The following is a 27860-nucleotide window of genomic DNA, read 5'->3' as shown; positions in this document are numbered from 1 at the left end:
AGATCCAGGACATCGTGTAAGTCCTGAAAGCTATCCTGAAGTCTGAGTCGACTGCAAGAAGATGTTCTGAACTCTTCAGTGTTGCTAACAGCTGGGCCAAAGTCGCTGCTTTAGGTTAAAAACTGGTAGCAAGGCTGAGCCTGCAGATAGACTAAGTGATCCCCTTGGGGACAGAAAGGGAAAGAGGCTGGTGGTCAGCATGGCCTTTGCACATGGCAGCCATGTCTCCTGTTCCCAAATTTCTGGAATCATGGAGTTGGCCATCATTCCTAAAGGCAGAAACGGTCAACATTTTTCTGACGGTCATAATGGGAGCAGCACATGTTCTGGACTTAGGCTGGCTTTGGCTCCTAACTAGGGTTGCCACAGTTAGCAATTAAAAGTGCAGGACACCCAGTTAAATGTAAATTTCAGATAAACTATATATATATATATATATATGGCTGTAACTATGTCCCCAAAATTACATGGGACACACTTATACTAAAAAATTTATATTTTTAATTTGAATATTAAAATATTCAATTTGAATATTTAAAACATACTAACATACTATCCATTGCTTGTATAAAACTAAAATTAAATTGGGTATTCTATATATTTTTTCTGGCAAGTCTACACTTCTAACTTGTTTACTTTCTAACTACTGGAAATTGGGACAGTTAATACCTCTATTTCCTCATCTGTAGAATGAAACTGATCGAGCTTACAGTGTTGTTATGAAGATGAATTGAGTTAATACATGCGAACCCCTCCGAATGATGTCTGACACAGGGTAAGTACTCAAAAATGATGACTTTTGCTTGCTTTTTATTATTATTACCGCAGGCATTATGACTACATTTGAGAGTCTGCATTAGTAGTGATGAGTAGAATTTTTATTTATTAATTTTAATTGTTCAGAGTCTCACTCTGTTGCCCAGGCTGGAGTGCAGTGGTATGGTCTTGGCTCACTGCAACCTCTACCTCTTGGGTTCAAGCAATTCTCCTGCCTTAGCCTTCTGAGTAGCTGGGACTACAGGCATGCATCACCACGCCCAGCTAATTTTTGTATTTTTAGTAGAGACGGGGTTTCACCATATTAGCCAGGCTGGTCTTGAACTCCTAACCTCAGGAATCCACCTGTCTGGGCCTGTCAAAGTGCTGGGATTATAGGCGTGAGCTACCATGACCGGCCCGAATTTTTATATTTTTATAAAATAATTCAAGGCAAGGTTTCAGCAAAATGGTGGCATATTTTACTCATTTATTTAATTTCTATTCTCTTCCAAAAACAATTTTTATGGTTCCACAACAAAAGAAGAGCTAAGATAAACCCAAAGCCAATTGTCGCAAGAAAAAAGTAAATCATCAAGAAGTTAAGAAAGAGGCAAAGAGAAAACTATCAAGAAATTCTGGTTGAAGACACAGCTATGGCAGCTGAGTATAAAATTGAGTTCTGAGTTTGCTAATAACTCTGGAGAATAAAAGATGGTGAGAAATGAAAACACGTGCTGTTTCCAGCCTCCTTTCTCTGTACTGATGCTCCATTGTATTTTCTCCTCTAAGAAATTGCTCCACAGAAAGACTTTAAAATCCTAATCGCAACTTAAATTAATGAGTAGCTTTTTCCAGGAAAATGTCCCCTTAAACTCACTGGAGAACAAAAAAGGCTGAGTTTTTGTTAGAAAGGACTTCTGATGTTAGTGCTTTGTGGGGTAGAGAGAGTTTGGTTTGGTGTCAGTTTTTGGGTGAAAAGTTCTTCAGCCAAAGCAGTGACCTTAGCTGCTCATTAGAATCGCCTGGGGAGGGTTAAAAAATCTGGAATGCCAGGCTAGGCTATAGTGCAGTGGCACGATCTCAGCTCACTGCAACCTCCATCTCCAAGGTTCAAGCTATTCTCCTGCCTCAGTCTCCTGAGTAGCTGGGACTACAGCTGTTCATCACCATACCCAGCTAATTGTTTATATTTTAATAGAGATGGGGTTTCACCATGGCCAGGATGGTCTTCATCTCCTGACCTCGTGATCTGCCCACCTTGGCCTCCTAAAGTGCTGGGATTACAGGCATGAGACACCATGCCCTGCCACAATTCTTTTTTTTAAAGCACCCCAGGTTATCCACTTTGAATTTCCAAGATTGCGCTGGAGAAATATACCCCTGTGTAAACTATTTGTATGCTGAGACTTAGGAGACAAGGATATAATCCAGAAAATAACAGTAATAACTATAATTTTCAAATTCTCACCATATGCCTGCCATATACATACACTTTTAACCTTTACAATATTGAGGAATAAGTATTTTTATTCTTATTTTACAAAAGGGAAAACAGAAGATTGTAAATATTAAGTAAATGAGCTGCAAATCAATTGGACGTCTGATTCCCAAACCAGAACTCTTTTTAATAATTGGGCATATTGAAGAAAAGATGGAATATGCTCTTTGGGAGACCAGGTTGAGTGTCCTTCCCTCGGGCCTTATCTTCATCAATGCCTGGCCATTCTATTACATATCATTCCCTGGTTTTCATGTCCTACGTGGTCATTTGAGGCACATCTGTGCCCTAGAAATTTGTAGGGAGTGAGCTCTATGGCTGGCCTGCCCTCTAACATTTTCAATTCCCCAGCAGGCTCCAGCCCCTCCTGCTGCAGACCAATTAGCCAGAGTAAAACAGCAGACACACATATTTGGACTTTGTTGGACAAACCCGTCTGAAGACAGACTTGCAAATGGTGTGCCAGGGTTCTCTGCCTGTAATTAAGTAGAGTTTTGCTTGACAGGTTTAGCTAGTCAAGCAGGACTTGCTTGCACCTGTGCCAATGACAAAGTTTGAATGAAAAGTGGGAGCAAAATCACCAGCTCACAGCCCATTTCAGCCCTTCTTATCAGGTACTAGTAAACTATTTCACCAGGAAAGCTGTCTTTGCTAAAACAGAACACAAAACCATCATATTTTATTATTACACATGCATGAAAGAAATTGCCAGATGGATTCAGTTCTCCTGTTCAGACCTTGAACATACGTACATGTGTATGCATTCATGTCTTCATTCATTCATTGTTCACTTATTCATTCATTTATGCACTTGTTAATTTGATCACACAACCAATATTTATTGAGTGCTTGCTACAATATTGCTGGTAATGTACTAGGTTCTGGTTATTCATTAGTGAGCAAGCCAAAAATGGTCTTGTGGGCATGTCACTTGTAGCATGGAAATGGTGGGGAAACCCAGGTTGTAAACAAATAAATTATATGTCTTACCCATATAATTACCATTGTGATAGAAGCTATTAAGGAGAGATTAAATTTTTGATGGATAGATAGGTGGCTAACTCTGGGAAACCTTCTCTGAGAAAGTTACATTTGAACTAAGGTATAATTTTCCAACTCAAACTTTTTGTTGTTGTCATTTTTTTTTTTTTTTTTTTTTTTGAGACAGGGTTCCTGTCTGTCACTAGGCTAGAGTGTAGTGGCACAATCACGGCTCTTTGAAGCCTCAAACTCTTCAGCTCAAGTGATTCTCCGGAGTAGCTGGGGCTACAGGTGTGTATCACCATGCCCAGCTAATTTATTTCACTTTATTTTTTATAGATTCTCACTATTTTGCCCGGGTTGGTCTCTAACTTTTGGCCACAAGTGATCCTCCAACTTTGGCCTTCCAAAATGTTGGGATTACATATGTGAGCCACTACGTCAGGCTGCAAGACGTTTTTGTATCATATTTTTATTGAATATTTCCCTAAACCCTTCTTTTCTTTTATGGAGAATGTCAGTTGTATATACATTTTTCTCAGTCTTTCTGATTACTTTGCATATGTAGCCTACTAAGCTAAGCATTATAGCTAACTATATTCAGAAAACGACAGCCCTAGCATCCTACAGAGGGGTCACTGTGGAATTAATTTTCCTATGTATTTGTATACATCATCCTTTCATCATCATCAGTTCTTTATTTTGGGATGCGCTTTATTGTTTGCAGAACTCTTTCACACATTAATCTTTATGAGAAGATCCTGGGCTGCTGGCCTGGGCCCAGGAATTCATTGATTCATTCTACCTTTGAACTTAAACTCTGTTTTTCCAAAGGCCCAAATATGAAAAATGTTGGTCAGATACCGTTAAAATTATATTTTTATGGATTAGGTTCTATATTCAATTTCTTCACGTGAAGATCACATGTTGATCTTTATCAGCTGATCTTCATCAACAGCCCTGCAGCATATGAAGGGCACAGCCTCTCTGTGAAATGGAGAGAAACAATGATTCTGGAGGGTGAATGTTTTGTCCAAGGTCATATGCTAGTAAGTACCTGAGACAAGAGAAGATCTCAGGCTGTTTTCACTCTTAGGCCAGGAATGTTTTATGTATAACCCCCGCCATTCTCCCAACCCCACGTACCCAAGACACACACATTTCTGTCTCCAATTTAGAGCACTTGGGGAAAGACTGATTTAGATACTCACTTTCTCTTGTACATTACCATGGATCCAGGAGAATCTGCCTGGTCTCTGGCCCAGTTGCAGCTCTCCAACCTGCAGTTAATAAATAGCTAAACAAATAAATAACCAAATTCAACAAATGTGTATTCAACAGAGCCCACTGTGTATCAGATACTGTTTGGGCACTGGTGGTATAATACATCTCTGGGGAAATAAACAGGAAAACCTGCCCTCACTGCATTTAGATTCTCCCTGGGGACACAAATCAGTAAGTGAATCAAAAAAATAAATGTAGAGTATATCAGACGGTGTGCTATACAGAAAAATAAAGCAAAGAAGAGAGTTAGAGAATGCTGTGGAGACAGGATGTTGAAATTCTAGAGATGGTCAGGAACAACCTCCTTGAGAAGGTGCCGTTTGCTGCGAAGTCCTGAGGTCGTCTGGGGAAAGAGCATTTTAGGCAGAGGGGCCAAGAGCTAAGCTGCTGGCCCAGGCCCAGGAATCCATTGATTCATCCCACCTTTGAACTTGAACTCTGTTTTTCCAAAGGCCCAAGTATTAAAAATGCTGTTTAGATACAGTTGAAATCATATTTTTAAGGCTTAGGTTCTATATTCAATTTCATTTTGGGTCAACTACCCTGTTGTGGGTTGTCCAGAAAGCCAAACCACCATGAATGATGTTTCCATAGGAAAACTGTTTCTTCCTGAGTTTCACTCATTGACTTACCAATGAACTTAAGGAGCTGATTAGTAAGCTGAGAACTGGATGTAGTCATTAAGGCGCAGTTCTCCTACCAAGTCTTCTTTCTGCCAGGACAGAACACTATTGCACGGAGCCTCCTCTGATCCTCAAGGACACACTCCGGCATTCTTTTTCTGTCCTTATCCTCTCCTCTTGTCTCTTTGGTTCCGACCTGTATTTTCCATTTCCCCTGCAGGGCTTCTCTTTTTTGCCCTTAGATCTTCGAATAATCCTCCGTGAAACCACACTGAAAGCCCTTGATTCCCTTATTCTCCTTTTTCAGAAGAGTTGCCGTCTATCTCACCTTAATTGTAGTGTCTCGCAGATTTCCCAAGGCTTTTTTTTTCATGCACACAGATTTATCTGTATTATTTCACTGTCTGCTTCTGGCATCGCAGTGCATTTAATGCCAGTAAGAAGCATTGTACCTGGAACATTCTTAGCACCTCACAGATAGATTAATGAATAAACATTGTATGCTTCTTTTTATGAAATTAATGACTACCTTCTCTCCATTAAATGTGGAATTCTTCAAGATTCTTTTCTCTGGGCCTGTTTGAAATTGATTCTATGGATTCATAAAAATCCTGGGTTTTGTTTTCCCATCCACTCTGCCTCTCATTTCTTGAAGGAGGATGGATAACAGTTTCTATCTACATGGAGGCAAAATGCAGAGTCATAAATCTACAGCATCAGAGTAACTAATAAAAGGGAGATAGGGTTTGGGGTACTCTTATGCTGGGGATACAATCTGGGATCGTTTTGTCAATTTGCCTTTAAAGTTTGCCTGGGTTTGCATGTAAGAACCATGTGTGTGTATATATTCCCCAAACCATGAACAATATCTTTTTTATTCTTACTTGATTTACATAGTCACTTAACTAGATACACAATTGTGGGCTGTCCAGAAAGCCAAACTTAGAGAATAACAATATCTACCATGTTTTGAGCACGTGTGGCATGATCAGCACCATCGTACGTATGAATTAGCTTTCTTACTTGATAACATCTTCAGGTGAGCCTCTAGGATACAGACGTCAGCCAGCGGTGACTTGATCCTAGGTAATCTGACTGCAGGACACACACCTTTGATCACTCCCCACTTCTGCTGCCCAAGGAAGATGAAGGAAAGAACAGCTTTTCCATTTCCTCTCTTCTCTTCATGGGCTCTAGGCCCTTTTATGACTTCATAGAGAATCCAACCTGAAATTTCTTTGGTAAATCACAGATATAGGCAAAGTCATTAGTTCCTCAACTGTAGGATGCATTGTTACTATCTGAAGGACGTGTTAAAACAGAGAGTGCTGCACCTACCCTAGAGTTTTGGATGCAGTAGAAACTAACAAGCTTTCAAGGGCTGCTGATGCTGCTGATTATAAGCACATGCGTTGATGTCCATGGGTCTACATGCCCTTCCAAGCCCTCATAGATGAGTAACATTAATAATCATGTCTTCACACTTTCAGCATTTTACTGTTTTCAAAGCACTGTATTTACATTGACTCAGTTCTTCACAAGGCTGCTAAGCTTTATTTTGAGCAAATATTATGTCCGCTGTATGGATGAGAAAATAGAGGTTCTGTGACTCTAAGTGACACATTCTTCATTGTATAACAAGTGCTAGAAGTTAGGCATTTTATTTTTTATTAAGGTAGTTGTGCATATAACTTTGAAATTTTATTTTTCATTCTACTCTGTTAATACTGAAGAGAGTCCATTCCCTACACACAGCTACAAATTGTTTGTTCACTTTCTTTTTCAACTCATGCTTACAGGAATAAATGGGCTCAGGAAAATCATCTCTTGCTTAAAAAGGAGAAATGGTGTCTTGAAAGGCACAAATATCTATGCACAAAGGAGGGTAGGACTATTACTCTCTACAACCGAGATCCTGATGCTTATGTTCAAATTAAAGGTCTGTGAACCTGAATGGGGCTGGCTAATGTTTCTCTTTCCTTCCATGTTTGCTGAGCTTGTAAATATCAATTATAAGGCTGAGTAAATTACAGGATGTTGAAGTTTGAATTGTTGTAGCACCTTAAATTGTCTATATAGTAATAATAAGGAGATTGTGAAAATCTGCTGAAGGAAATCTCACACATATTTATAGATAATTAATACAGTGAGCGGAAAGTGAAAATCAGCACTGAATTTTTTGAAGCAGTAATTTAAAAATGCATTATGGCAACACATTAAGTTAGCAGTTATTCAACAAGGAAATGTGAAGATTATTAAGCTAATTAAAGGTAATAAAAACAAGTTAAGGTAGTTCTGCATATAACTTTGAAATTAAAAAGAAAATATTCTTTAGTCTTATTATTTCTAAGAAGGGCAAGTCACAGATGGCAATTAACCTATTGATAAGTTACTGGAATTTTACGTAATAAGAGGAGGTTTCTGTATATATATATATATATTCCCTGGAGAAGTACAATAAACTACAAGGAACTGTTTCTGCATAACCCTAGACCCTTTAGCAAGCCCCTATGAGCACACATGCATCTTCTCTTTCTCAGGGAGGGATGAATGATTGTCATTTCAGGAACTTGATCTTGGAAAACTTTCTCCAGTACAGTCTATCTGATCCCACTCAGTCTTTAGATCCTGTGCCTCTCTCCTGATCTTTGGACTCCTTTCCACTTCAAGTTATGTGACAGCGATTTGGGGGATGGTTTCCTATCCTTACCCTCACATTGAGATCTTGTTCTCTGCATGAAACCACTATTGACATAAAATGAAACTGCACACTGCAAGTGGGAAGCTGAAATTGCTGGTACAATCAGAAACAGACACCACATTGTGGCAGATGCTTCAGTTCAGTGTGTCCAGGCTGTAGGGCTTATACATTTCTTTAGGGAAAAATAATGAAAAAGGAAAGGAGAAAAATGTCAAAGGTAATAATTAGAGAGTAAAAATCACATTCATCACATACAATAGAATAACATGTTTATGTCCAGTCTTTTTCTGTTTTGTTTACCAGTTATTGGGGACAAAGAATGGCAACAGAATGGAATGGCCAGACTTTAAATGAATCATACCTGTGTCTGCCGGTGCAATTAAGCAGATTATTAAATGCCAGTGGAGGAAATCTTGGGGGTGTTTATTGTAGCAAAGGACTGGGCAATTTCAAATTAAAGCAAGCTCATGATTCTTAATCTGGTAGAGGGGCCCTGTAAAAGTTACCACTGAGGAAACTGGGGTGTGCACAGTTAAATGAGGGCAGAGGGTAAAGCTTATCATGGGGAGAATTGTCTAGCTTATTAGAGAAATGGGACTTAATTGGATAAAAATGAGTAAGAAATCAGAAAAAGTGTTATCAAGAAGAGTTCCAATATGTCTGTAATCCTACACAATTGCAAAAAGAATAGGTGATAGGCAAATACGTAAATATTAGGTTTTAAACTCCAAAATAATTTGATGATTTTAGTTCAGTAGATTTTTATAGAACACTTGATAAACTCAGTGTTTCCTAAAAATCAGGGCGGGGTGGTCATCTTCAAGAGCCGTTTTTCAACACTTACGGGAATAGTTTTAACACTGCAAGTTATCTGGTTGATGATTATGCAAATCGTAGCTAAGATTTCTATAACCTTTGTGCTAAGACTCTAAATAGAAGAGTTTCTTTAACAAGCTAGCATACTTTTATCAGCAAGGTCATACTAGGAATTTTAGGAGGACAACTAAAAAATGACTTCCGTGAGCAAAAGTGATCCCTGTTGGTCATCAGGATGAATTGTTTGAAAGCTTCAAAGAAGCTATGGTTCTCATTACTAGAGCCTGACTTTATAAGAAGTGCCTTTTTTCAATTATTTTCCCTTTTCATTAGAAGTCTTTGCAGTTGTTGCTCACCTCATTAAGTTCACTAAGATGCTATGCATTTAATTTCCATGTTATAATTTGTAGTAAATTGTTTGACATTAAAGCTGGTTTTCTGAGTCTATAATTTCCGCAGTTTTTTGCTGCCCTTCTCCTATAGTAACTAGTTACCTTTCGGAAGACTGAACAAATTAATGTAATTAATGTAATTTTTAACATAACTAGTCCTAATTATTGGAGTTTTGTTCTGATAGGTTGTGCGGGCCATGGTGCCTTCTAAGTGCTGGAGCGCTCATTACCGTGTACCTTCTGGAAATATATTCTGCCTGCTCGTAAAATGTCCCTCCTGATCCAGCCTCCACTTTTATTACTTAGTAATCAGTTGGCTAATTGAACACTTTCTCTTGCAAGATTTTTCTAATTCTCAGCCAAAACTTTCCTTTGCTAATTTATTACGAGGAATGTTTTTCTTATTTGGTGTTTGCACATTCCTAGTACTTGTAGCTTTTATCATTTTGCCCCTCAGCTATTGCTCTGTCAGGTTCCTTGATTTGGCTCCTTTAATCTTTTCTCCTCAGTCAATCACTTCCAATTCCCCCATTCCTTTAATCATCTCCTTTGAACTCAGTCCAAGTTTTTGGGTACTCAGGTACCCAAGACAACACACAGCCATCTGGGTGTGGTCTCTCCACAATCATGTGGAGCTAAGAGGGAAAAAGAGTGAAAGAATCTTGAATGCATCTGAAACTTGTTTCCATTTCCATTTCAAAAATAAGTATCTTTCCACCCTCGATTAGTGTAGCTTTTTCTTTTCTTTCTTCCCAGCTTTTCTGCATGCGATGAGAAGCATGAAGCGAGAGGTTTTCTTTTTTAACTAGGTGTCACATCATAGGCAGATCACTCCTACCTGACAAAGTTAGAGGCATCCTGGGACCTAGAAGTAAGGTCAAGGTCATATTGCCACATATAAACACATATACCATTATTAGTCCATGCTGATTCTGAATTTTCAGATGAATCTCACTTGTCTTTTTTTTTTTTTTTTTTTTTCTCTGCCTTCCCATAAGCCTACAGGGTTTGGAAGGACACATGTGGTCTACTGACCATCAGCAGTCTGGCAAACATTGAAACGCTGTTTCACCTTGTTGCTAGATCATGGCATTTCCTGAGATGTGTTGGTAAAGATTCCAAACACAATCTCGGCCTCAGATTGAAGGAAACCCCAGGGCTTTCAGCAGAGCTCAGCAGCACAGATATGGATGGGAAGGAAGCTCTGCTGTGATTGGGAGGAGGGGGAAAGCTCGACACCATCCTGTCACCATTAACCCCATGTCACCAGTGAACCTGAGAAGGTTAGACATAGGGTAGCAAGTGCAAAGATCATTCCTGCAAAAGACAAGTTTTCATACAATCGTCATTTAGGTTGAAGCATGAAAATCTTGACGCCCATTAGAATTGAAAGTTGGAGGCCGGGCACAGTGGCTCACACCTGTAATACCAGCAGTTTTGGAGGCCTAGGCGGGCAGATCATTTGAGGCCAGGAGTTCGAGACCAGCGTGGCGAATATGGTGAAACCCTGTCTCTACTAAAATACAAAAATTAGCTGAGCATGGTGGCACGTGCCTGTAATCCAAGCTACCCGGGAGATTGAGGCAGGAGAATTGCTTGAACCCAGGAGGCAGAGGTTGCAGTGAGCCAAGATCATACCACTGCACTCCAGCCTGGGTGACAGAGTAAGACTCCCTCTCAAAAAAAAAAAAGAAAAGGAAAGAGAAGAAAGACATGAAAAAAGAAAATTGGGCTTATATGACATACAGAAGTGAACTTCTTAGCTGTACTCCATGGGATTCTATTAAATCTGCTGCAGTTTCGCAGTGAAGAAATACTGTAGTTTGAGACCCTTCATCTGCGCAGGAACCGAGTTTTTCATTTCACAGCTCAGCCTCTTTCCTAGTAATAAATTGACCCGAATTGGAGTCCTAAGACTGTCAATTTGCACTTTCCTTTTGTATCACCTCTTCTCTCCTGTTACAAATGTGTAGAACCATGACAGGAGATTAATATTGAAAGAGAACTTTTTCCCTGTTACATTTTATCTGTCTACTTCTGCCTTTTATTTCTTTCTCCAAGACTTATTTTAGTTCAGAAAAAGCCTTCAGGTTAATTTAACAAAGAATTCTTCCCTGAGCTTACCGGAGTTTCCTGCCCATGGGTGACCTGTTCTACCAATTGATATTTGTCACTGAGCGATTCTGAATGTTGATCTTGCTTCTTTGAGTTAAGAGGGAACAGTGTGCCTTCAGGTCAATATCCCTCCTAACCACAACAGAATGTAAGCCTCATTCTCAGACAGAAAGCAATGCATTTGTTCAAAGATGAAGAAAACATAAAAGGGGATGAGGCTAAGGATGGAGACAGTTTCTGGGCGTTCACAGGTAAGCTGATACTTTGAGTTTCTAGGAGATTAGTGTTCTATCAAACAGCAGAACATCTTTGGCAAGAAGAAACCTAAGGGATTAATGCTGGGGCGGGGGGAAGCTGACTGCAAGAGTATGGGGGACAGATGTGTACAGAGGGTGTAAAAGTCATTCTTCCTAGAGCTGGGAAAATTTAGACATTCTGGGGATGGAGCCAGCTAAATTTCATTTTAAGCCTTTCAGATCGCAAGAATACAACAGGCATGGGCAAGTTTAATTATAGTAGATGGAAGGTTAAAATGCACAAACATTTACGCCCTAGTGTGCACATACATACAAACACAGCAGCACAGCATTTTCTTTTGTTTTTCTGGTGAATTCATGTTACTGCTAATTGCTTAGGGGTAAAGATTTGTTGGATCAATTGTAGAATTCACTGGCATATGCTATAAACAGGTTGAAAATAATCAAAAGAAAAATTCTTTTTGACGTTTCACTGACACCTTGAAGACAGCATATGAGAGAATAAAAATGGCATTGGAGGCCAGGTGTTGTGGTGGCTCTCACCTGTAATCCTAGTGATCTGGGAGGCTGAGGTGGGCAGATCACCTGAGGTCAGGAGTTCGAGACCAGCCTGGCCAACATGGTGAAACCCTGTCTCTACTAAAAATACAAAAATTAGCCGGCATGGTGGTGCCTGCCTGTAATCCCAGCTACCTGGGAGGGTGAGGCAGGAGAATTGCTGGAACCCATGAGGTGGAGGCTGCGTGAACAGAGATTGTACAACTGCATTCCAGCCTGGGCTACAGGCTCCATCTCAAAAACAAACAAACAAACAGCCCTGGAGAGTACATGTAGATCCTGGCCAATTCTAAACATTACTAGTATGTGTGTGCATGTATGTATGCGTGTGTGTGTGTGTGTGTGTGTGTGTGTGTTGAGATATTAGTCATGAGGCAGAAAAAAATGAAGCTTCAACAGAATGCATTTAGGTTAATGTGGTAGACTGATTTTAGAAATATTATAGAGGCAGCCATCAAAATGTAAGCTGCAAAGCTGAAATAAACTGATGTGTTTTTCAGTTCTCTATTTTATGTAACAGACTATGCTACAAACTACTGATTTATTATTTATTTTATTTATTTCTCACAGTTCTCTGTGTTGACTAAACTCAGTTGGGCAGCTCTTCTCTCCACGTGGTGTCAGCTGGGGTCTCTTACTTGGCTGCATTCAGCTGGGAGCAAGCCTGGGCCTGGTACTTTGAGATAACCTCACTGGAATGCCTGGGGCTCACTGGAATGCCTGAGCTAGAAGGCTGGGATCTCTTTTTTTCCAGGAAGGTAATGGTGCCTCTTTATGTAGTAGCTCAGATCCCCCCAGAGAACAAAAGCAGAAGCTGCTAGGCCTTGTAAGGGCTACAGATGATGGTCACTTTCTTCACATTTGATTGGTGGAAGCAATTCCCAAGGCTAGCCCAGCCTCAAAGGAGGATAGAAATGGACTCTACCCCTGAGGGGAGGAGTGGGGACCAGACATGTGCATGAGGAATTATTCGCAGCCATTTTAGAATTTTTATAACACTTCTACGGCAGTGTTACAGGCACATCAGCTGGAAAGGGTGGGGGCAGAAATCTGAATTCTGCTTTGGTTTCCAAATACATAGTCTCCACGTACAAGAGAGGTCGTAGTTTCCATTCAACTCACCTGCAATCACAGGACCCTTCCTCTCAGGTTTGAGCAAAGTGAAGTCAGATCCCAACGAGGTTACCACTCCCTTGAATGCTTCCTTATATTTCCAAAATCAGTAGACTCAGGTCATGGATTTGCTGCTCCGTTGAAAGCCTAGCCTTGTGCTTTTGCTCACGTTAACGCATCAGAGAGGTTTAAATAATTTTAATTCTTTTCTTTTTCTATTTTTATTTAGTTTGTGGTATTGATATTAACCAGCAAATATAGGAAGATTAAATACCATAAAGACCATGTTCGATTTTCTAGTTATGTATTAATCATAGTTACACTGAACTTGGAAAATCTTAAATACTATCATTTGGCTTTCTTATGTTTTTACTCTTTCTCTTTACTTTTTTTTCTTTGTTTTTTTGAGATAGACTTTCACTCTATCTCAAAGGCTGTAGTGCAGTGACACGATCTCGACTCACTGCAACCTCTACCTCCTGGCTTCAAGTGATTCTTCTGCTTCAGCCACCCTAGCAGCTGGGATTACAGGCTTGTGCCACCACATCTTGCTAATTTTTTGTATTTTTAGTAGACACGGGGTTTTGTCATGTTGGCCAGGCTTGTCTGGAACTCCTAGCTTCAAAATGATCTGCACCGGCCTCGGCCTCCCAAAGTGCTGGGATTATAGGCATGAGCCACCACACCTGGCATAAGCTAACATCTTTAGTTGAATAATCTAAACTCAATAAGGCTGTGCACAGTGGCTCATGTCCATAATCCCAGCACTTTGGGAGGCTGAGACAGGCGGATCACTTGAGATCAGGAGATTGAGACCAGCCTGGCCCACATGGAAAACCCCTGTCACTACTAAAAATGCAAAAATTAGCATGCCTGTAATCCCAGCTACTCGGGAGGCTCAGGCAGGAGAATTGCTTGAACCCAGGAGATGGGGAGTTGAGATTGCGAGTTGAGATTGCGCCACTGCACTCCAGCCTGAACAACAGAGAGAGACTCCCTTAAAAAACAACAACAAAAAAAAACTCAATAAGACTATTCACTATTAGGATAAAGTAATTGGATCTCTGGTTTGGCTGTGTCCTGCTTAAGATTAATTTAATAATGTTTTAGAAAGCTTGTCATTCATTATATCCTTATCATTTATTTGTTATCTACCACACGCACTATAGTGTGTTTCTTCATTGGAACAAATGTTCTATCCAGAAATTGTATAGATTAGACAGATTTTTCTAAAACCGACCCATTTAGAAATCATGATTCTATACAGTCATCAACATAGACTGAAAAGTAAACGTACTGAAGAAACTTGAATTTGTTGCTAAAAATGAATCAACAAAAAATATATTCTATGCAAATGCAAATGTTTTCTTTGTGTCTTCTCAGCAGTTAAAAATAAATTCTATTCTATGAGAGGCAAGAGATTTTTCTAGAGGTAAATACAGAAAATAAAAGATCATCAAGGTACTGTTGAAAATAATGAAACTATTTCTAAACCACAAATTCTAAGATTATGAATAGTAAAGTGTTCATTTGATAAAGAATTCTAATGTGAGATATTTGATGGCAAATTATTATTACAAGACAGAATGGCTATTAATTTAAAACTTTTTATAAGAATATTATTTTGATTTATTCCAAAATATTTAACGAATGTGTGTTTTGGAAAATGCAAATAAGAATGAGACAGAAGAAAAAGATTTTTCTTTGACATATTATCTTTTAAGAAAAAAATACAATCATGAAACAATTTTTTCTAAAATAGATATTTTTTAAAAAATTCCAAAATCTTTATTATAGTTCTAAAAAATGTTCTCCAACAAGCAAATATGCCTCCCCGCCTTTTACAGGTGAATCCAATCCTTTAATCTCTATCAGGGATCAACAAACTACAGTTTAAGGCTCAATCCCTTCCATGCCCATTTGTATAGTTATTGTCTATGGCTGTTTTCATACAGCAACGGCAGACTCAGTGCAACAGAAACCAAGGCCAAAAGCCAGCTGAGCTGAAAATATTTACTATCTGGTTCTTTCCAGAAAGAAAATTGTCAACCTCTGATCTAGAACACATGACAATATCAAAGTTTTTTTAGTTTAATAAGGTAAAGAGGACCTTGACTCAAAAAGAGTCTGTATCTATAAATAGATTCCTATAATCTATTACAATATACTATTTTATTGTATTCTATTGCACAAGGTTGTCAAAACGAAGAGTTAGCACTGGAATTTCTCATGCACTCCTTACCCTCCAGCCCCCAAATAATCTTACCTGGAATCTGTTCCCATGTATAATGAGGATGGAGGCTGAGATACAATGGAAGTTGTCATGTTTAAGGTGGGATGGAGACCTTGGAACTCTGCCAGCTACATTGCTTTGCAAGCGCTCCTCTCTCCTAGGAAGTCTGTGAAGCTTTCTAAAGAACCCTCTGGACTCCAAAATTGCTTCTAGGCCAAATGGGATAAAATTAATGAAATGTCAAAGCTAAAAGGAATTATAGATGAAGATTCCAAAGCCCAGGGAACTTGAGTGCTTTAGGCCAGCGTCTACACTAGCTATTGGCAGAAATAAAAGTCAAGATCAAAGCCATGAGACCTGATTTCCAACCCACACTGCCTCTGCCATTCCTGCAGGGAGTGATGCAAGGGCCGGCCTCGCTTTGTAGCATGGTAAGCCCAAGACCGGGAATGTCTTTTTATTACACATGTCTACAGGTTCCTGAACAGATTTCAGAGCAGCGACCTAGGAAGAGAGATAGATGACAACTCAAATGAGAAGAGATAGCCATGTTTCAAAATATAAGAAATTAAGGATGGATCAAAGAAAGTCGATTTTAAAAGAAAGTTTTAAAATAAACTGATGATACTGTCAAGTGTTTTTTTCCAACACATGGTGTTTTAAGGCTTCCGATAGCCAGTACTACATTAGATCATATGGATTTCAGTTTATCTCACGTTTTCCTAGTTTCGGATTAAAGGAGATGGTATAACCTCCTTTTATTAACCCTGAGAGAGAGAGAGAGAAAGAGAGAGAGAGGGAGAGAGAATGAGAAAACAAGACCTGTTAGAATAAACTATAACACTATAAAATTATTTTAGAAACAAAAGTAGATATATAATTTACTTACTGGAAATTATAAAAAAATTTAGGTAGACAAAACTGTATTACTAAAGTAGGAATTTGGCGGGGCACTGAGGTTAAAAGCTTGAGCTTTATGACAAAGGTTATGGGATAGCAGATGAGGACAAGTGACCATGAACATCTCGTTAGTGTCCTTTCAATTTACGGAAGGTGTTAGAGAATCTGTTTTGGCCTAGGACTTCCTCGGGTCTCACAAAATAGATTTCTATTTCTTACACTTCTAATAATATTATTATTACTCGCTGATAAAAGTTAGAATCAAATTAGGCTATTAGCCATTACTACCTGTTATATCTTTTAAAAGGATGATGCTTTTCTTTTTTTTTTTTTTAAAGTTTTTCTTTTTTTTCTTTTCTTTTATTTTTATTTTTTATTGCATTTTAGGTTTTGGGGTACATGTGCAGAGCATGCAATACAGTTGCGTAGGTACACACATGGCAGTGTGTTTTGTTTGCTTTCTCCCCTTCACCCACATTTGGCATTTCTCCCCAGGCTATCCCTCCCCATCTCCCCTTCCCACTGGCCCTCCCCTTTTCCCCCCAATAGACTCCAGTGTTTAGTACTCCCTTCTCTGTGTCCATGTGTTCTCATTTTTCATCACCCGCCTATGAGTGAGAATATGCGGTGTTTCATTTTCTGTTCTTGTGTCAGTTTGCTGAGAATGATGTTCTCCAGATTCATCCATGTCCCTACAAACGACACGAACTCATCATTTCTGATTGCTGCATAATATTCCATGGTGTATATGTGCCACATTTTCCCAATCCAGTCTATCATCAATGGGCATTTGGGTTGGTTCCAGGTCTTTGCTATTGTAAACAGTGCTGCAATGAACATTCGTGTGCATGTGTCCTTATAGTAGAATGATTTATAGTCCTTTGGGTATATACCCAGTAATGGGATTGCTGGGTCAAATGGAATTTCTATTTCTAAGGCCTTGAGGAATCGCCACACTGTCTTCCACAATGGTTGGACTAATTTACACTCCCACCAACAGTGTAAAAGCGTTCCTTTTTCTCCACATCCTCTCCAGCATCTGTTGTCTCCAGATTTTTTAATGATCGCTTTTCAAGTACCATGAAAGATCTAATAGTCAGTAATTACTGAACAGTTAATATCTATGTCCCTTTGTTTTAATGGCACTATAAATTTTAAAGATGAAAGTTTGAATGAAAACTTTGGAAAACTTTAGTTATAGGCACCCAGCCAAAGTAGAATGACTCTGCTTAGGAGCCTCAAAGAACATAATTCACTGAAACTTACACACACACACACACACACATGTATATATAAATGCTCTATTTCTCAGGATACTCATATATTTGTGTTCTATTGTGACTCGTGCTTTAAGAAAAACCATTGAAATCAGAGGTAAAATTTGACCCCCAAACATTTACAGAAGTTAATGCTTGGCTTCTGTGTCTAGAGAACGTATGTGGGCAAAATATGGTACCCAAGTATGTTGAAACAGAAGCAGTAATAGCTGTGGAGAGGAAGACATATTAAACCAGGAATCAGGATTCTGGATATGAGTTCTGACTTTGCCACTATTTGCTTTTTGACCCTGGGCGTACGTGCTTAATCTCCAGTCCTGGTTTTACTTGTCTCTACAATATAGGTAGGGGCTTAAATAATAATCTGCCCAGATTTATTTCTCTTAATGATTATGTGATAGAGCATTATGTGCTAGCATCTCCCTTATTTGTCCAAAAACAATTTTAATTTTCTAAATTGGAAAACTTTACCATTTCTAGCATTTTTTGCTACCCTCGTAAAGTTCCAGAATTCTATAGATTTTAGGTTGGAAAGATCTGATTTTCTTGCTCAGTGGTTCTCAACTGTATGCATGTCTCAGAATGCATTGAATCACTTATTCAAATGGCTAGTCTGGCACTCCACTCCAGAGTTCCTGGATTCAGCATGTCTGAAGTCAGGCCCCAAATTTCCATTTCTAACAAGTTTCCTTCTGGGTGATTCTGAGGCACTGATCTGGGCATCACACTGAGAACCACATGGGTCTCACTCAAACTATTTACCAGATTAGGCAAGAAGCCTCGCAAAGATAATCTAATTACCCATGCTTACTCATCAGTTAGCAGCTGAAACAAAACCAGCAAAACCCTATTCTCCCAGATGCTGAGGTCAGAGCCTTTTCTATGATACCACAATTCCCCACTTTGAATTTGGGTTATATGATACAGTCTAAAAAATTCAAATAAATTTATTCCAATCCACATTGACACTCAGATTAGCAGCTTCTGTTGCAAGGGTTTCTTTTTTTTTCCCCTTCAGTTAGCAACAGAGTCCAAATATCCAGTAGTTTTAATTCTTTTTCTTTGTTCTTCTTTTTTTTTTTTTTTTAAATGTATAGCCCACACCTGGACCACGTTTGCATGATGAAGAGTTAAGACTAAAATGGGGCAAAGGAGATAGGATTTATTGTTAGTGAAAGACTTCTGCCACAAGAAAGACAGACTAAAAGAAAACAAACCAGCTTATTGCTACTAAACATATATATTTTTTATTTTCATGTGTTTAATTTCTTCTTCTTGTTGTCAATAACAAAACCCCACACAGGGCAGGTTTAAGATTCATTAAAGATTTTAGTATATCCAGAATCTCATTTGCTTGAAGAGAAAAATCCCCTTGATCCTGATAGTGCAGAGATAAGATTTTCTTCTCAAGTGCCCCAAAATAAGCAGAAATAGTATGCTTTTGATAACAGCTGAGACATCTACAAGACAAATAGGGTTTCCCTGGATGCACTGAACTCTCTCTATCCCCTGAGTTTGTGGTAATTTCCTCATCCTCTGGAATAGTCCTTGGTCTCTCCATTCCCCCCAGTGTTGGCTACTTACTCTTGAGGTCTGAGCTCAGAGGCTCTTTGCTGACCTTGCAATTCTGGGCGAGGGACAAGTGGTGGACACCACTGAGAAGACTCGGCCTTATTGCCCTTATTCCTCCCTCACCTTGAGTTTGAACTGGACCTAGAGACTTACTTCAGATTAATGGAATTGGATGTTGTTTCCAACAGGAGGTTACATAAAGGCCCTGGCTTTTGTCTTGTTTTGCTCTCTTTTTTGTTCACAGTTTCCACGTCATGAGCTGCCCTATGAAGAGGCCAATATGACAAAAGACGAAGAAAGACCTCTGGACAACAGCCAGCAAGGAACCAAGGCCCTCAGTCCTCCCACTTAAGAGGAAGGGAAGCCTCCAACAAATCCACGTGAGCTTGGAAGCTGGGCCATCTGTTCATCCTTTGGGTGAGACTTCAGTTCGAGTAGATTGGGAGAGAGGCTTTGAGGCAGAAGCACCCAGATTCCTGACCCACAGAACTGTGAGATAATAAATATTTGCTGTCATAAGATGCTAAGTTTTGAGATAATTTATCACACAGCAGTAGATAATTATTATAGCACCCCATAGATCGGTAAACCACAAACTTTTGATGGTGAACTCTTAAAAATAAACATTTCCAGCTTCAGATAGTCTGATTGAATAGTTCTGGAAAAGGCTCAGAGGGCTTTTATGCATATAGTCTCAAGACCTGATGTTTGAAAATTCTCTCCGGAAGTTACAAACAACCTTTTTTTTTCCCTTGTGGCAAGAGAGATTTTAATGGCCAGAAGGGAATCCTTCAGGGCAAGCTAGGATTGTTAGGCTTAATCGTACATTGCTCAAAAAGTGAGATCTCTACGAAGCCCTTGGCTAGCAAAGATTGTGATCTACTTGTGTTTGTTTGAGGCTTATTGCCTAGGGACAAAGGGCAAGGTAACTTCTTATGGCTCCTAGACTTTCCCTTTATATTTTTTAACTTTTATTTTAGGATCTTGGGTGCATGTGAAGGTTTGTTACATAGGTAAACTCGTATCATGGGGGTTTGTTGTACAGGTTATTTCATCACCCAGTACCCAATAGTTATATTGTCTGCTCCACTCTCTCCTCCCACCGTCCACCCTCAGACAGACCTCAGTGTTTGTTATTCCCTTCTTGGTGTTCATGAGTTCCTCTCATTTAGCTCCCATTTGTAAGTCAGAACATGTGGTATTTGGTTTTCTGTTCCTGTGTTAGTTGACTAAGGATGATAGCCTCCAGCTTCATTCATATAACCACAAAAGATATAATGTCACTCTTTTTTGTGGCTTCATAGTGTTCCATGGTGTATATGTACCACGTTTCCTTTGTTCAGTTTGTCATTGGGCATTTAGGTTGATTCCATGTCTTCAATCAACCAGTTTTGTTTTATTCATGCCTATATATTCATGTCTGAAACATGGTAGATTATCAATAAATATAATTGAATGAATTAATGCATACAGATATACAATATAAAAAATTTAAATGGATTTACCAAAACTTAGTTTTAAGCATAACGTGGTTAAGATAATTAATTTCTTCATTAATTAGTTAACCTGTTTTGTAATTATCACATCTGTTTTTCTTACCTGTAGCTGTTTTATGCATTTATACATGCAAATTTTCCCTCTTCTTAGGAACAAGGACTACATCTATTTTATCCATTTACTATGACCCTATGCCAGCTTGCAAAGTAACTTGGTGCATATTTAATTCTCGACTATATTCATTTCCCTTTTATTTGTATAAAATAATTGTATAATGACGTATACTTTTTAAAATTAGATAACTCTATTTTAACTTATCATGAGCTATACGTACCTGGCCTTAAATCCCAGATTCTATAATTAATAACTGTGGGCACTTTGGCAAATTATTTTATTCTTTGAGTTTCTGTTTCTTTCTTTCAAATTATGACTTGTGTTCTTGGGAGATTTGAAGGAACTAATATATAGTAAGTCTTATTGAGTGGTGGATCCTGGAGTTCCCATCATCCTAACCATTTTTAGTACATTTTTTTTCTTATTGCTCATATTGTGGGCCAGATTTTGTGTCTCCTCCCCCCATGCATATGTTGAAGCCCTAACCCCTAGCCCTTCAGAATGTGACTGTATTTGTACACAGGGCTTTTAAAGAGGTAATTAAGTTAAAATTAGGACATTAGGGTGAATTCAATCTGATTGGTGTCCTTTTAAGAAGAGAAAATTTGGACACACAAAGAGATGCCAGGGATGCATTTGCAGAGAGAAAAGACCACAGAAGAGACTAAGAGGATAAGATGATCATCTACAAGCTGAAAAGATACTGATCCTGCCAATAACTTGGTCTTGAACTTCCAGCCTCCAGAATGTGAGAAAATAAATGCCTGTTGTTTAAGCCACCCAGTCTGTGGTATTTTGTTATGACAACCTTGTCAAAATAAAACATTTAATATCATAATATGTTTTCATGCCTCTATATAGTCATAGTCATCATTTTGAATGACTGCATAATATTCCACTGAGTTGTTATTGTGTATATAACAATCCCATTGGATATTTAATGTTTTGTTACTTTGTAAATGGAGACAGTTTTTTTCATGTCTGTCTTGGTTTCTAGACTTGGCCCTCCCCTCCCTTTTCATAGGATAACTATAGCATTCATACTAACCAGCTTCCTATACCATTTATTCTCAATGGTACAACCCTGACCTGAAGCAACAGACAGCATTTAAACACCTCTTGTGTTTCAGCCTTAGGCTCCAGACTAAATCCGTTTTGGGAGTTCCCTGCTTCTGCTGTCAATCCCAGCTTGGAAAACTCAATCTGCCCCAGTGCTCTTGTCCCCTGTCCTTATAACTGGGCTCCTAACTTGGTCTCTTACCCTGGGACTTCACCAGCTGGTTGTCATTTAGATAGAAATTCGAAGAGACTGCATTATCCACTGCCCAGACAATTTTAGTTTGACATTTGCTAGTCTTTCTGCCCTAACCCAGGAATCAGGGAGAATTCATTCAACTATGCTTTGAGAATAACATTGTATAAATATGACAAGAAAAAGATGGAGAAACAAAGTGACTGTGTGTGTGTGTGTGTTGCGGGGGGAGGGAGAAGGGAGTTGGTGACAATGAGTGGAGGATTCAGCACTCTGCCCCTTTTAGTTCTGTTTTAGGGGTTGCATTTCCAGGCCATGAAAAGCCAAGCCAGAAAATACTTCCTCAAAAAGTAGAAAAATCACAGACCCAGCTCAAATTTCAACTGCAGCCAGAGGGCTTTTGATGATAAATAAGGAAAAAAATACTCTGAAAAGAAGGATGGTGAAACACCATAGTAGATCCCTAAAGGAAGTTACTGAATTACTGGAATAGTCTTTAAAATACAGAATGTCTCCTCTGTTTAGGCTCATTTAAGTCCACTCAAGCCTCAGTGGACAAAAAAAAAAGGGATTTATTAAGACTATATTCATCCCTATAATTTTATGGTCTTCATGAATCAGCAGCCTTTGTTGAAAGGTTTACCAATAATTAATACTTTATATTATTTTAGGCTTACCAGTGGCTGATCTTTGGACATGCTTTGAGTTCCAAAGCTGTGCATACCAAGATTTCGGGTAATGGCTGGAAATCCACAGTTATGGTTAGCAGGGTACATCCTCATCTGGCAAAATCTGTAAACAAATTTTAAAAAGGAAATACTCCCATTTATATAAGCAGCTTCTGATACTAGGAGATCAATGACCAAGAAATTGGAGAGCTAGCTTTTCTCAATTATTTCTTTCCTTAAATCAGAAGATAATAAATTATTTCTTCCTCCAAGGGAAAAGAAAATAAAATTTTAATATTTAAAGATTTGGATTACTGTAAAGAATAAAATTTATCTAAAAATGTTATCTTCTTTGCTCCTCATGTATCTTGAAAAATTGGTTGACATTGTTGAAATATCATTAGAAAAAAAAATTATTGCTTGAAAGCAATTTCTTGCTGGAATCTATGCCCTGCCGGATTTTTTTTCTTTGAAAATGCATAAGAAAAAATGTTTTTTCTCTTATAATTTTTAATTTTTGGCCAGGCACAGTGGCTCAAGCCTGTAATCCCAGCACTTTGGGAGGCCGAGGCAGGTGGATCACGAGGTCAAGATATCGAGACTGTCTTGGTCAACATGGTGAAACCCCGTCTCTACTAAAAATACAAAAAAAAAAAAAATTAGCTGGGCATGGTGGCGCGTGCCTGTAATCCCAGCTACTCAGGAGGCTGAGGCAGGAGAATTACTTGAACCCAGGAGGCGGAGGTTGCGGTGAGCCGAGATAGCGCCATTGCACTCCAGCCTGGGTAACAAGAGCTAAACTCTGTCTCAAAAAAAAAAAGCAATTATTTTTTGTGGGTACATGGGTATATAAATTTATGGGGTACATGAGATGTTTTGATACAGGCATGCAATATGTAATAATCATGTCATGGAAAATGGGGTCCCTGCAGGTTTATTTTAAGGAAGCATTTGGATTAGCTACCAAGGACTATGAGAGCTTTCTAGTTGAATGTCTTTTAAAAAAATGAAGCATTATAAACCAACACAGATGAAATAATTCTGTATTCATAAATGAAAAACAATTCGCTGTGCAAGTTGCATTTTGAAGTAGGCACAATTTATAGAGTATGAAAAAGTTAACTTCTGCTTTTTAAAAGCTACAGTTTAAAATTCCTCACTACTTCCCATTTTATTCCAAGTATTTATTTGAGAGTGGCTTCTGATGGAAAATATTTTAAACTGAGTAAACTCTTAAGCAATTAGTGATTATAATTCTAGTAGAAGTGACATGATATAAACCCACAGATACACCACGAGAGACATTCCAGTGACTGCTTAGTATTTGTGGTGGCAGAGGAATGAGAATATGGTTCTTGCTCATTCCAGAAAAAGCAATTACAATGGTCAATCATGCTAAATTCCACGCAGTATACCACTAGTTCAAGAATAAAGAGAGGCAAACACATTTTCTCCTTTCCTTTGCAACATTTTTACTTTTGTTTGGCTTTGAGCATGTTTAAACTAATTATTTAATTACTTAACACAATTAAAAAAAAATAAATGAACCAGAAAAACGGCAATTTGCCTATATTGGTCACACATTAGGCTTACTGGCATCAGTCACGTCTGAATGTCCTAGGGCACAGGCAGATGTAAAACCTGATTTGAAAGGATCCCAAACTAGATGATTGTATATTTCAGCATATATAAGGTCTGATTGTTGTGTGTCACTTTTGTGTGTGTGGAGCAACTGATATTAGTGTACAAGCCCTAAGTATATGTTTATGCTTCTCTTCTGTCTTTTGGTGTCCTTGGATCCTCTGAGCCTTATTGCTTATTATTATACTTCACTTACTTGACTCTATCCTGGTATGTAAAGCTCTATACATCTTAGTTGAAAGTTAAAACAAAGCAATGAATCAATAAAAGATGCAATTTTCACCTTCTTTCTAAAACTGAGATCAAAATAAATACAATAAAGTATGAAGCTGCAGTACTCTCAAGTGATACATTTTTGCATATCTTTCTAGATACCTGTGTAATCCCCATTCACATCAAAATATATAACATCTCCTGCAGTTCTGAGGTTTCCTCAGGCCTTTTCTAGATTAATACACCTCTCCCTCTCTTTGGGGTAGCCGCTATTCCTACTTCTATTTCCATCAGCTAGCGTCACATATTCTTGCAAATCCTGTAAATTGAATTCCATATGTACTGTTTTGTGTCTGGATTCCTATTTAAAATTATTAATAATTTTAGTGCTAATTTAGTGTTAATTAAAGAGAATGGCAAGCAAAATAATTTCTCCATGTTTAGTATTAGTTATGATGCCATTAAAGAATTCTGTAATGTGGTATGTACTTAATTTTTAAAGAATATTTATGCTAAGTAAACCATGCCAAGACTAGAAAAGAGACACAGACATTTTAAAGGTTCAAAAACAATGCATTAATTTTATGGTTAGAAAGTCAGAGTTGTTTTTATCACATTAAGAGGAGCTATAATTAGCTAGAAACTGTGTAACTATGAGTACTATATGTGAGTTGCTTTTAGAGGAAAGATTCTAAGCAATTGTTCTGAGTCTATGGAGGAAAAAAGGAGAAATAGGCTAATTAAAGTGGGAAAGATTGCAGTTTGGGCCTGAGAAAATAGCCTGATGTCCCTAGAAAGCATTATCATGGACGCAGCTTTTAGTTTTAGCTCTGTTACCATCTGTAGCATGAATGACAACTGAATTCATTTTTCTGGGACTCAGTTTTCTTACCTGTAAGAAAGAAAGGTTGGCCTAGATTTGGAGTTGCAAATTCAGCGTCCTATCAGAACCAAGCAGGTGATATGTATGTGTAACATGATCGGCAAATGAGTGTGACCAAGAGGGCAAGTGCAGCCATTACTAAGCTCAGGTGGTGACAAGTCACCAAATGGAGAATGTTGCCAAATGGCCCAATGTGGCCAAAATCTCCCAATTTTCAAGAACATTTAGAAGTCTGGAATCAATCATGTTTAATCCCCTATTTTAAAATTATTCTCTCAATAAAACAAAGCAAAATTAACCCTCCAAACAAATAAACAAACAACATCTTATAGACATACTAAGCCTCCAGGTCAAGATCTTTGACCTGATATTAGCTGTATAATATGGTAGCCATTAGTATGTTGTGCCTACTGAATACTTGGAATGTGGCTAATCTAAATTTAAATTAAAATATCCGGTAAGTGTGAAATATACATTGCATTTCAAAACTTAGTCCAAAAACGAAATTAGTATTTCATATTTTTCTTATTGATAACAGGAAGTAATTGTATTTTTGCTGCATTGGGTTTAATAAAATATAACTATTAACATTAATTTTACCTGCTTCTTGTTACTTTTTAAAGTGTACTAGTAAAACTTTACTTCTCTGGCTCACATTTGCAGCTGGAGTTATATTTCTTTTTTTTCTTTTTTCTTTTTCTTTTTTTTTGAGACGGAGTTTCGCTCTTGTTACCCAGGCTGGAGTGCAATGGCGCGATCTCGGCTCACCGCAACCTCCGTCTCCTGGGTTCAGGCAATTCTCCTGCCTCAGCCTCCTGAGTAGCTGGGATTACAGGCACGCGCCACCATGCCCAGCTAATTTTTTTTTTTTTTGTATTTTTAGTAGAGACGGGGTTTCACCATGTTGACCAAGATGGTCTCGATTTCTTGACCTCGTGATCCACCCGCCTCGGCCTCCCAAAGTGCTGGGATTACAGGCGTGAGCCACCGCGCCCGGCCTGCTGGCGTTATAGTTCTATTGAGCAGCTCTGACTTAGATAATTATTCTTTTAAAGTGTGTCCCGTGGTCATGAGATGTCACTAGGTAAATACAGTTGTAAATAGCTCCCTGTTGGCAAGGTATACGATCTCACATATAGTTCTTTTCCCCCCTGTTCAACAAGAAAAAAGGAAAAAAAGATAAAAGGAATTTTGGTTAGCTGACATTTGAATACACTAAATTATAGAAAGGCAGGCATGCCTTATCTCCTACATGCACTTTCTCCCACACTTACTTGACCATTAAACAAAGAATCTGTTTGCTTTGTAGAGAATCTCACAGCACTGTGTTCTGAAAAACACCCTAACTGGTAAGACCTATAACCTCCTTCTTCCACTCAGTTGAAGAAACCAAGCATATGTCTCTGAAGAAACTGTGATAGCGCTGGAGGGGAAAAAATAGTTATTAACATTTGGGAGCCTCATAATGAAATAGTCAAGACCCCTAATGTTTGGAAATCCTTCCTGTTCTCAAAGTTTGTACTCAGTGCCCTAACAGCTTTTAAGAAAAACTTCTAACCAGAGATCAAAGTAACAAAAGGACCAGAGAAGAATCAGAGCTGGAGATGGCTGTTTTTCACTATAATCCATGTAGTACACTTGACCTTTAAAAATATGCATTTGTGTATGTATTTGCTAAATAATAGAAAATATATCATTAAAAAATGACGAAACCTTGTCCTTAAGAAGCTCAGAATCCAAAAGTAGAGTCCAACCCATAAAACATTCTTTAAAGTGCACTCTGTCGCGAGTGAAAGGAAAGTACCTACAGCAACTGGGAGCACTCTGCTAAGGGCAAATGACGGGTTGAAGGGATCACTAAATATTTTGAGAAACGGTTGGAAATATGTTTGAGGGTGACTAGCTCTACGAATTTACTTCAATCAAATGAGAACATAAAAATGTTGAGACTTAAGGGATGTAACATAAGGATTGGGGGTGAATTACAGGATTAGGGGTGAATCCAGGGTGGATATAACCTGAATCCAGGTTAGGGGATATTGAATTTACTTAGAAATAATATACAGAAGGCATAACTATGAGAATTTTTCTTTTCTCAAACATTCATTTAAAATGTTTCCATGTAAATAATTTTTATTATATGCTTTGTTATTTTTGTTCACTGCATTGAAATAAAAACAGATCTATACAACATTACAATGTGATATTCTCCAAAATAACTTACTTAAAAAATTGCATAGCTTCTATTAAAAAAGGAAGAAAGTGGTCGATATCCATCTTATACACAACTATAAAAGATAAAAGTTTACTTTAAAATATTTTTCCTGATTATGAAAGTTATTATATTTATATTATAGATTATTTAAAATATGGGAAAAATGCAAAAATAAAAGCGAATCAAAATACTTCTATTTCTATCACGCAGATATGACAAACTAGTCCATTTTATGGAGCATAACAATAAGGTCAGTTTCTGCTTTATTTCCCACTATATTTTCCATGCCCAGCACAGT

General features: G+C 38.3%; 1 long non-coding RNA gene across 1 annotated transcript in view; it reads left to right on the top strand.

Annotated features, from left to right (window-relative positions):
* Window positions 1-21525, top strand: part of LOC118154814 (uncharacterized) — a 50176-nt gene extending 28651 nt beyond the window's left edge. The window contains exons 2-4 of the long non-coding RNA XR_004745075.3: window positions 690-775; window positions 12555-12742; window positions 19324-21525. This is a non-coding gene — a long non-coding RNA (uncharacterized LOC118154814). The remainder of the gene's footprint in view (window positions 1-689; window positions 776-12554; window positions 12743-19323) is intronic.
* The last annotated feature ends 6335 nt before the right edge of the window (window positions 21526-27860 follow it).

Source organism: Callithrix jacchus, chromosome 6, assembly GCF_049354715.1.
Source record: "Callithrix jacchus isolate 240 chromosome 6, calJac240_pri, whole genome shotgun sequence".
Classification (NCBI taxonomy): domain Eukaryota; kingdom Metazoa; phylum Chordata; class Mammalia; order Primates; family Cebidae; genus Callithrix; species Callithrix jacchus.
This window is presented reverse-complemented; position numbering and strand designations above follow the sequence as displayed.